This window comes from Lynx canadensis, chromosome C1 (genome assembly GCF_007474595.2).
Source record: "Lynx canadensis isolate LIC74 chromosome C1, mLynCan4.pri.v2, whole genome shotgun sequence".
In the NCBI taxonomy this organism is placed as follows: Eukaryota; Metazoa; Chordata; class Mammalia; order Carnivora; family Felidae; genus Lynx; species Lynx canadensis.
The window spans coordinates 14,305,001-14,315,888 of NC_044310.1; positions in this window are offsets into that span (position 1 = coordinate 14,305,001).

Genomic DNA, 10,888 nt, shown 5'->3' on the forward strand with positions numbered 1-10,888 from the left:
GCAAGCTTATCATCCAGTGGTTTCTGCTTTCATTAAAAAAAAATTTTTTTTAACTTTGTTTAATTTTGAGAGAGAGAGGGAGGAGCGGGGAGGAGCAGAGAGAAAGGCAGACACACAGAATCTGAAGCAGGGTCCAGGCTCCGAGCTCTCAGCACAGAGCCTGATGCAGGGCTCGAACTCACGAACCATGAGATCATGACCTGAGCTGAATTCAGACCCTCAACAAACTGAGCCACCCAGGCGTCCTGGCTTCTGCTTTCAGATAAAAGGGAGCCAGCCTTTATGCCACCATGTGAGGCTCTTCTATCTTGGACACTAAAGTCCACACTAGTTGTCCTAATTATTCCCGGTTTGTTGAAATAGAGAAAAGTCCTCTGGTTTTTTTGCTAGGAGTATAGTGATGGTGGTATGGCAGGGCACGAGGAGGTTGGGTTACAGGCACTAGACATTCTAAGTGTGTGTGTGTGTGTGTGTGTGTGTGTGTGCACGCGCGCTGTAGTGGGAACACTTTGTGTTAATACCTTCTCTCCATCTTGTTGGTAATAACCATTTTTTACCTTGAAAAACCATCACTCCGCTCCATTCCATGTGATCCTGTAGGGCTGTCTGTCATGGCGTCCTGCACTTTCCACAAGGGTGGACTTGTGACCCAAGATGTCCAAACACGTGTTTCATTTCCCCTGGCCACAGGAATATTTCCAGGTGTAGGCACCCAAACTGTACCCCTCGGAATGTTTCATTAGGTTTTGTTTATGAGTCTTTCTCTGAGGTCTTGTGCTATAAAAACCAGGCAAATTTGGAGCTGCCAGTGACCATCTTTCTTAACTACATGGAATAAGTTGCCTGTAGAAGGAAGCTAATGTGCTTAAGGAAGCAGAAAGAAATTGAGAGAGAGAGAGAGAGAGAGAGAGAGAGAGAGAGAGAGACTGACTTTGGGATCCAACATTGTTTGACTTCTACTCTAAACCTTCAAATCATGTGATCCAATAAATTCTTTTTGTGACTTGGGTTGACCTGGGTTCTGTCATTTGAAACTGATAAGGATCCAGGCTGATCTGGGAATTTTCCATGGGTAGCAGAAATCTAGTCTGTTTGTGCTCAGGAGACCCCTGGGTGGTGTATGGAGGTATGGCTGAACGCCAGGCGCTGTGGTTGGAGACCTCAACAAAGATCGGTGGGCCCAACCTTGTAGAGAGGATAGCCCCAGGCTTTCCAATAGGCTGAGTGACCACCAGGAAGTACAGCCATAGTTCACCAAGTGGTCAGCCAAATTGATTTGGTTTGGACAGTTAACATAACTTGACATTTTTTATACTTGAGTGTCATGGAAGAAATCATACTGATGACTCCCCCCCTTTAATCTTATGATCATCATCCTGGTCACCTCCATCATCATCACCTCCCCACATGCCCATATGGGAGATACAAACAGCCATGTTGAGGCCCACCCTTGTCTCATTTTTCCTCACCAAGGACTGAAACAGCTCTGAGTCTTTTCCTACCCAGAGTCACCTTGTTATACTTTGATGTTAGGCAGAGAACATTTTCAGATCTAGATCTGAAATAATTTGTTAATCACATCCTTAGCTGCGGAGGTAATGGAGCAAAGGTGATCTAAGAACAGATGAAAGCAGACAAGCTAAGTGACTTCAAACGTTAACAAAAGGCCAGCAGTGAGTGATACAAGGAGAAATCAATCAGCAGATTAGACAACACGGCCCATGACCTGCGAGACAGAAATAATTTCAGACTTCCAATATGTGGGAGAGGCTCTGACCAGGGCGGGCACACCTAGAAAACTAAGTTCTATGTCACACTTGGAAGGAGTTGAAGAATCACTTAATTCGCTAGTAAAATGGGCCAACAGGGCATAGTAAACACAGTCGTGACCATTCACAAGTAAACATTTCTTGAGCATCCTTACATGCGAGCTTTTGCCTGGGTGCAAAAACGAATCAAATACGTAGCCTGTCCTCCAAGCTTGTTGTCCGGAAGAGGAGATGGGCAGGTGCAGAAATGACTTCAACGCTCAGTAGAAAGTGGTAAGTAGCACAGGAGACAGAGAGATATTATTCTGTAGGATTGTGTTAAAATGCTAAAAAAGAGGAATAAGACGGTCTCCTGTGTTGGGTTAACAAGAGAGAGTTAACCCACTGCAAGTTAAGTCCACTGCAAGAGCGACCTCACATGGGAAAGGGAAAGAAGACATTACTTAATGCCTCAAAACCTCAAATCTGATGCCGGCTGGGAATTTAAGAAACGGACAAGGAGTAAAACTAGGGGAGGAAAATGCAAGCGACATTTGTGACAAGCTGCTGTTCGTTTGCATACAGCTGGAGCTTCCGGTGACGGTGACGGTCTTAGCAGCCATGGGCAGGGTCATGGGAGGGACTTAGGAGGAGCATGGGCCATGCAGGTTTTGGTGTGTAGGCTACTTCAACTGGACTCTGGACTAGAAGAGGCCGGCCCTACCACCTAGCACCTAACACCATGCATGGGATAGCAGGGGTCTTTAGCAGATGCCCCAGGGCTGTGGGAGCTTCAGGCAGCGGGACCAGCCAGAGTCCTGGATCCTTTGGGGGGTGGGGGAGAGGCTTCCCTAGGCAAATCCTGCAGATGCTGGAAGCAGAAGGACAATTTGCTGAGTTTCCTTTCCGTCTGCCAGCTCTGCAGGCTGGGACTTTAGCTTCAGCTAAATTCGAGTGTATGTGTTTTTTTTTTTTTTAATTAAAAAAATTTTCTTAATGTTAATTAATTAATTTATTTTTAAGAAGTGTTTATTTACTTATTTTTGAGAGAGAGAGAGAGAGAGAGCAAGTGAGCACAAGCTGGGGAGGGGCAGAGAGAGAGGGAGACACAGAATCGGAAGCAGGCTCCAGGCTCTGAGCTGTCAGCACAGAGCCCGATGCGGGGCTCCAACTCACAAACCGTGAGATCATGGCCTGAGCTGAAGTGGGACGCTTCACCGCTTCACCGACTGAGCCACCCAGGCGCCCCGCGAGTGTGTTTTTCTAGGGCAGTGCTTCTCAAACTGTAATGTGCACATGAATCACCCGGAGATTTTGTTAAAAGAGTGCAGATTCTGATTCACTTAGTCTGGGTTGGACCATGGTTTGGGTAGGTCCCACCCAGACCTCCTGAGCTGGGATCTGCATTTTAACAAGATTCCCTGTGCAATCTGGGGGCATGTTAAATTTGGAGAAGCGATGTTCTAGATCATGAGGGTCTTAGCTCTTAGCATTAAAGGCTTATGTGGTAGGCACAGATGGAATGAATTCCTTTTTTTTTTTCTTTTAATGTATGTATGGTTGTTTGTTTGTTTAGAGAATCCGAGCAGGCTCCACCCTGTCAGCGCAGAGCCCAACCCAGGGCCCGATCTCTCGAACCTTGAGATCATGACCTGAGACGAAATCAAGAGTCGGATGCTCAACCGACCAAGCCACCCACGTGCCCCTTGAGTTCCTTTCCATTCGCCTTGTTTTGAGTGGCCTCAGAGCCAAGGGACTGAACTGTAGAGGATTGTTGTCAACCAAGGGCGATCTGGGTCCCCGGGGAACATTTGGCAATGGCTGGAGACGCATTTGATGGTCACAACTGGGAGGAAGCTACTGGGATGCAGCGGGGGCAGGCCAGGCCGCTAAACATCCCGTGATGCCCAGGGCGGCCCCACAGCTGAGAAAGTTAGTAGCACCGAGATCAAAAAACCCTCCTGTGGAGGGATCGGCCTTGAATTTAGATGGCTTATCCAAATGTGGTCAGTCCCATTTGAAGTCTCAAGTTAGCTTTTATTATTTATAATTTATCAATTATAGAAGTCAGATCATGGCCAAACACTGGATTCACCCATGGACAGATGGTAGGTTCCATAATACAGAAAAACATCAAAAAGGAATAGGCACTCTTACAAACATAACATGACACCTACCTGCACTGAGGTGTAGAAATGATGCAACCAAATTATTACCCACTCGAGGGGCGCCTGGCTGGCTAAGTCAGTTAAGCCTCTGACTCTTGGCTTTGTCTTGGGTCATGATCTCATGGTTCGTGAGATCAAGCCTTGCATTGGGTTCCACGACGACAGCATGGAGCCTGCTTGGGATTCTCTCTCTCTCTCTCTCTCTCTCTCTCTCTCTCTCTGCCCCTCCCCCACTCATGATCATGTTCTCTCTCTCTCTCCCTCTCTCTCAAAATAAGTAAAGTTAAAACAAAATTATTGTTCATTTGAGGCATAAGAAGGCAGTTTAAGCGGCCTGCATTTATAATACTCTGTTGCTATGGATCAAGATTGTTTGGGAAATTTTTAACAGTTGGAAGGACACATGCAAATTCTCAGGCCCCATCCCTGTCCTTCTGAACCAGAAGCTTTAGGGTTAGGGCCCCGGAATTCAGTCTTTAGAGGCTTTCCAGGTAATGCTGATGCCCACTCTAGTTGGAGAACCACTGCCTTAGGAGAAAGGCTGAGCTGTTAGGGGTCTGGCTAGAACATAAAGAGGGAGTTGAGATCTTGGGCTGAAACTGAGCCAAGAGGAACTGGGGAGGACACATTTTGAACCACAATTCCCTTGGATTTGAGCTTGTAAGGCAAAAAGCACACTCTCTCTAATCTATATGCTTTGATGCTGGTTCTTTGATCTTATCTGAAGTGATCAACAGAAGGTTTCTCCACAACTAGGTCAGGAATGCCACCTGTGAGACAACTGTCAACTGTCATTGATTTTAAGATGTGTCTCAATTGCATGAATGCATCAAATCTTGATGCATTAAAACGAGGGGGGAGAATGTTCATTTAGAATAAATGTATTCGGGTAATTTTCAGACTTCACTTTCTTCCTGGGAGTTTGGTCATGGGAGAGGGTTCATATTAAACTGAGGAACTTGTTATTGGAGTATCTTTCTGATGGCATTTGAGCTCACTGCTGGACAACGAGGCTGAATGTGAAATGGGAAGCAGATTTTCAGCTTTGGGTTCAGGGTGGCGTATCAGAATTAGGTTCAGCTGTGAATGATAGAAACCCCAAATAATCATGGCTTCAACAAGATGGAAGTCTATTTCCGTCTCACAGAAGTCTGGAGGTGGGGGCTGCTTGAATGTGAAAGTGAGTTAAGCATCAAGGACTGGGTGTCCTTGGGGCGCCTGGGTGGCGCAGTCGGTTAAGCGTCCGACTTCAGCCAGGTCACGATCTCGCGGTCCGTGAGTTCGAGCCCCGCGTCGGGCTCTGGGCTGATGGCTCGGAGCCTGGAGCCTGTTTCCGATTCTGTGTCTCCCTCTCTCTCTGCCCCTCGCCCATTCATGCTCTGTCTCTCTCTGTCCCAAAAAATAAATAAACGTTGAAAAAAAAAATTAAAAAAAAAAAAAAAAAAGGACTGGGTGTCCTCTCTCCGGCTGCTCGGCTGTTTTTTTTTTTTTGTTTTGTTTTTGTTTTTTTTTTTGTTTTTTTTTCAACGTTTATTTATTTTTTGGGACAGAGAGAGACAGAGCATGAATGGGCGAGGGGCAGAGAGAGAGGGAGACACAGAATCGGAAACAGGCTCCAGGCTCCGAGCCATCAGCCCGGAGCCTGACGCGGGGCTCGAACTCCCGGACCGCGAGATCGTGACCTGGCTGAAGTCGGACGCTTAACCGACTGCGCCACCCAGGCGCCCCTGCTCGGCTGTTTTAAGTGTAGGGCCCCATGGTTCAATATAGTTGCTTGAGTGCCAGCCGTTGTGTTCACATTCCACTTGTGGAGAGGGCTGAGGGCCGAGTTCAGGGGAACTCTGGTCCGATCAAGGAGGGTGTCTGCAATGCAGATAGAGAACGAGTGGCCAGTGAGGTGAGGGACAACTCAGGAGAGTGTGGATCACAAGAAGGAGAGCATTTGAGGAAAAGCAGCATGAGGGCTTCTCATTCCCATTTGGGTTGGGGCCACGGTGGTCTTTTCTTGCCACATGGATTTACTCTGCATTCCTTAGAAACGTTCTCTGGGAAGATCCATCCCACAAAAAACACGTAGCATTTCTCATCGCCTCACTGTTTTGACCTAAAACATCGCCTTTCTTTTCAGTAAGTCCTAAACAATGCTGGGGAAATGCCTCATAAGACAGCAAACACCATTTTCTCACCCAGTCTGTCCTGGATGCCGTCTGTTTGCCCTTCAGACTCTGTTCCCACCCTGCCTGCATCATGGAGGCCGGCCTCTGCACCTGCATCCGTAGGATCCTTTACCCTCTGGCTCCCTGTTGGATTTGGCTACAGCGATGACCAGCAGGACAGAGGAGAGAGGAGAGCGAGGTCAGGGAGTTTCTCCCCCCGGGGCTGGGTGCGTCCGTCAAGCCAAGGCCACAGATCCTGGGTCCCTCTCCTCACTGCTCTCTCTCTGGGTTCCGCTAGAGGCTTCTTTCCTTTGACTTCTCTGATGTGGGGTTGGTAACAGCTACCCACCATTACATATTTCTTGGGATTTCCGTACACCTGCCCACCTTTGACAAAAGCCCCTTGATTCAAGTCTCCCTGAGTTTCCCAACTTGAAGGGACCTTTCCTTCCCATTGGGATCTTGATGGATGGACACTCTGGTCCACCAGCCTCCCTCCCGAGGCTCTACATGACACTTCCTCAGGTCACTGATGACCACCACGTTGCTAGTCTGGTGGCCAATTCTCAATTCTCATCTGAGTGGACCTGTCTCAGCACGGAACATGCTGACCCTCTCACCCCCACCCCCCAGTCTCCAGACTCATCCTTGCCTTCCAGAACCTCCTCTCTCCGGGTCTCCATCCCACCTCCCAGCCACTCCCCAGTCCCCTTTGCTGGCTGCTCTGAGTTTTTCTTCCCCATCTCTTCCACTGGGTTGCCCCAGGCTAACTTTGAACCTTTTCTCTTCTCCATGCTGGCAAACGAACCCAAGCCCGTCTGCCTGATGTCTAGCAAAGCAAATCACTGAGACATCAGGTTTGCAGCAAGGAAAGGGTCTATGGAGAGGCAGCCAAAGGAGGAGACTCTAGGACAGCCTCAAATCTGCCTCTGCAAAGGCTGAGATGTATTTTTATGACCAGCGAGGTGGAGTTACACACATAAAGGGCGGGGAAACAGGAGAAGGTCATGACGAAGGACAGAGCATGTGCACAGAGTGGCATATATGTAACCCACATCCCCCGTTTGCTGGAGGGGGGCGGGTGGAGACTTTGCATCAGAACCAGGCACAATTCAATCCTGCCTCCTGGAGGTTATGCCAGGACGGGGAGAAGGGCTATGGGCACTCACCAAGAGCTGGTACATACTGGATGGAGTCTTGGGCTCATTGCCTTGGGGAGGGAATGCAGGGCCTCCCTCGTTCCTAGGCTGGAACCTTGTCGGCTGACCCTGAGTCCAGCCTTCTGAAAAGACAGCCGCTTAGTGGGGTCTGAGAAGACACAATAATAGTTGAGCAGGGAGAAACAGCTCTATGAAAAATGAGCTTTCAACTTTCCACTGGTCTCAGCCTCGTTAACCCCACGGGACACAGTTTCAAACCCACTCCTGCGGTGATGCGGTCAGCTCCCGCGCTGGATGCGTTCGCTCTGCCTGCCATCTCCACGTGGGTGTCTTGTGGGCGTCGGGACGCCACACGACCAGGCACAAACCCCCGACCTGCCCCACAGAACTGTTCCACGCCGCCTTTCCCGTCTCAGCTGGAGGCAATGTCTGCTTGCGGGTGTTCAGGCATCCCTGACCCCAGGGATCCAATCTGCCCGGAAGTCCCCTTGGCTGTCCTTTCAAATTACATCCGGAAACTGACCACTTCTCTCCGCCTCCATGGGTACCGCCTTGTCCGTGCAGCCGCCACACGTCCTCCACCTGGATGATCGCAAGGAGCTCCTTCCTCCTCGCTTCGGCCTCTGCTTCCTACCGGCTCTTCCCTGCACATCGGCCAGAGCGATCGTGTCATGTGCAAGTCACGTCACCCCGACTTTGTCTCAGAATAGAAGGCAAAGCCTCAGTGTGGCGGACGGGGCCTCGCCTGGTCCAACGCCCTGTTCCCAACCCCTGTTATGTTTTCTTGTTCACTCTGCTCCAGCCACCCTGGTGTCCTGGCTGGTCCCCCAACATGCCAGGTGTACCCCTGCCTTGGGGCCTCGGCCCTGGTTGTTCCCTTTGCCTGGCTCCCCCCCCCCCCCAGATATCTGCGCGGTTGACACCCTCTTGTCCTTAGTTCTTCATTCAACTGTCACTTTCTCAAGGAATCCCGCCCCCATTTACAATTACAGCCCTTTCTCCTGACCCTCTTTCCTCTTAACCTGCTGTACCTTTTCTCTTTTCATAGCAAGTGTTACCTTCTAACATACTCTGTAACTTACTCGTTAATTGCGCTCCTCGGTCATTGATTATCTCCTTTCTCCTTCCCACTCCCCACCACCACTGCGCATGGACCTTGGTCAGACATCTGTTTTTGCTTTTGTTTTTTAAGTTTACCTATTTCTTCTGAGAGAGAGAGAGAGAGCGTGCACGAGCAGAGGAGGGGCAGAAAGAGAGGGAGAGAGAGAGAATCCCAAGCAGGCTCAGCACCGTCAGCGTGGAGCCTGACGCAGGCTCGAACTCACAAACCGTGAGCTCATGGCCTGAGCTGAAGTCAAGAGTCGGCCGCTTAACTGAACCACCCAGGCGCCCCAGATATCTGGGTTTTTTTGGGTGTGTGATGTGTTCTGAGCATTTGGAACAGTGCAGTAACATAATAAATGCTCAAAGTTTACTAAATGATGGTATGGAGAATCTAATTGGTCTAATTCTATGCCCTATAAAGAGAAACTTTTCCTCCTAGTCAAGTGTGTGCTAGTCTAAGGGAGGGGGCTTCCAGATTCCCAGAACCACTGAGCACGCTCCTTAAGTCACTAAGGGACGTCACTGGGTTTCCGCCCAGGTGTTGCTTCTCCGCAGCCACCAGACGGTGACGTCCACCTGCCACAGCCTCCTTGTCTCTGGGTGAGGGGGGAAGCTGGAGGTCCTCTCTGGCCTGGCTTGGTTCACCTGCTTCTCTGGCCCTGGTTGTTTCTACCTTGGGTCTAGGTCGATTTCCCCCGGTTCTTCGAGGAGGTGCCGGAGGATGAATGAACTGGTGTGTGGGGTCGGGGAGAGAGGCGAAATACCTGAGGTGGGAAAGCCAGTGAGATTCACCTGGCCCGGGGAACCCAGACTTTGGGGGGTGGTCAGGACCTGCTCCGTGGTTCTGGGAATCAGGGAGCCCCTCCTGAGCCCTGAAGGCAGACGACTCAGAATTTGAGCCCATGTCCAAGATCAGCAGTGACAGTGGAAGAAGGGACAGAGCAGGGGCGGGCCCAGTGTTGTCCAGGTGAGCGTTGTCCATGGTGGCAAGGTGATCGGTCGACGTGTCACCAGTCACGGTGATGCCACTGGCGAGGTCCTCTGCAAGGCCCTAACTCCGAGCCGCCAATCCAGGAACCTGTTCAGGTGTCCACACACCTTCCCTCACACTTGCTGTTCCGGGTGGCAAAGCCACTGGGAGGGGGCCTTCTGTTCAAGTGCCCAAGCCCTGCCCTGGCACTAGCTGCCAGTCAAGTCAAGGCTCCTCCCACCTCCTCCCTGGTGGTCCAGGCCCTCCGGAAGCCACCGGTGTCTACCCGTCCCTGTTTCAGCTTCCCAAGCCTGCTCTGAACTTATTTAGGATAGCCTCCCCGTCTCAAATTCCTGTTTTAATTACCTCTGTCACATCCCTGTTGCCACATTAGGTGACATTCACGGGTTTCTAGGGATGAGGACTGGGTAACTTTGGGACGTTTCAGCTTTTACCACAGTCTCCATCATCGCAACCACTTGCCCTGACGCCTGCCCTGACCTCCCATGAGCCCCCAAGATGCCAAAGGTGGGGTGGTCCTTTTGTTGTGCGGGGCTGTTACCCCGGGGACCCCGTGTGGGTGGTCCCTTGGCGGCTGGGGTCCCCCCACTAGCTCTGCCATGTCCCACCACAGACCCCACAGACCCTCCTCTCTTCCTCCTGCTGCCGGCTGCAGAAGTAAGCACCCCTCTCCCCGTGAAGCCCCAGGCAGTGACCTTCCCTGAGTAGGGCCGGAGCAGCGTCTTTTCCAGTGAAATCCTCCAATAACCCACCTCCTCCTGGTCCAACTGCTGTGGTGGGGCTCCCCCCTCTGGGGAGGAGTGGTATTACACCTAAGTCTTACAAAAAGTCCCTACGTATTTGTGTCCTTTTCAGCTAAAGAAAAGGGAGGCCCAGGGAAATTAAGATATTTGTTCTTAGTGGCAGAGCTCGGAATTGAAAAGTCCATTTGCTCTTTTTACCACAATGCGCCGTCTTTGTGAAGCGAGAGTATGTGGGGTTGAAAGACACAAAAACACTACGGCAAAAAGCTACAGCCCTGGAGGACAAAGCTCTAACCCTTCCTGGGGTGGAGGCGGGAGGGATACCCAGAGGCGGGTGGCAGGGGGCTTATCCTGAGACCCCTGTGAAATACAGGGAGAAGTTGGTCATACGCAAGCCGAGTGGAAGAAACCGACCCCGCTGACACCTTGCTCTTGGATCTAGCTTTCCAAACTGTTGTTCGAGGTACCTAGTTTATGGTGCTTTATCATGACAGTCTGAGCAGACAAATACACCCAGGCAAGGGCCTGACTCGGCAGAGACAGGCGGGAACTTCCTGGGGAGGTGCAAATGTTCCATATTGTGATGGGATGAGGATTACGTGGGTGTATCCACTTGTCAAACTTGTCCAGCTAAGATTTGTGCATTTCAGCACATGTGTCTTTTCCCTCTAAGAAGGAACCGTAAACAATAACGATGATTATAAGTGAGTGCAGGTGCAGAGTGGGTGGGGGGGGTGGATGATAAAAGAAGGCAGAATGTTGATAAATGTTGAAGCTTGGGGATGAGTACAGAGGAGTTCATGATATAATTTTGTTTA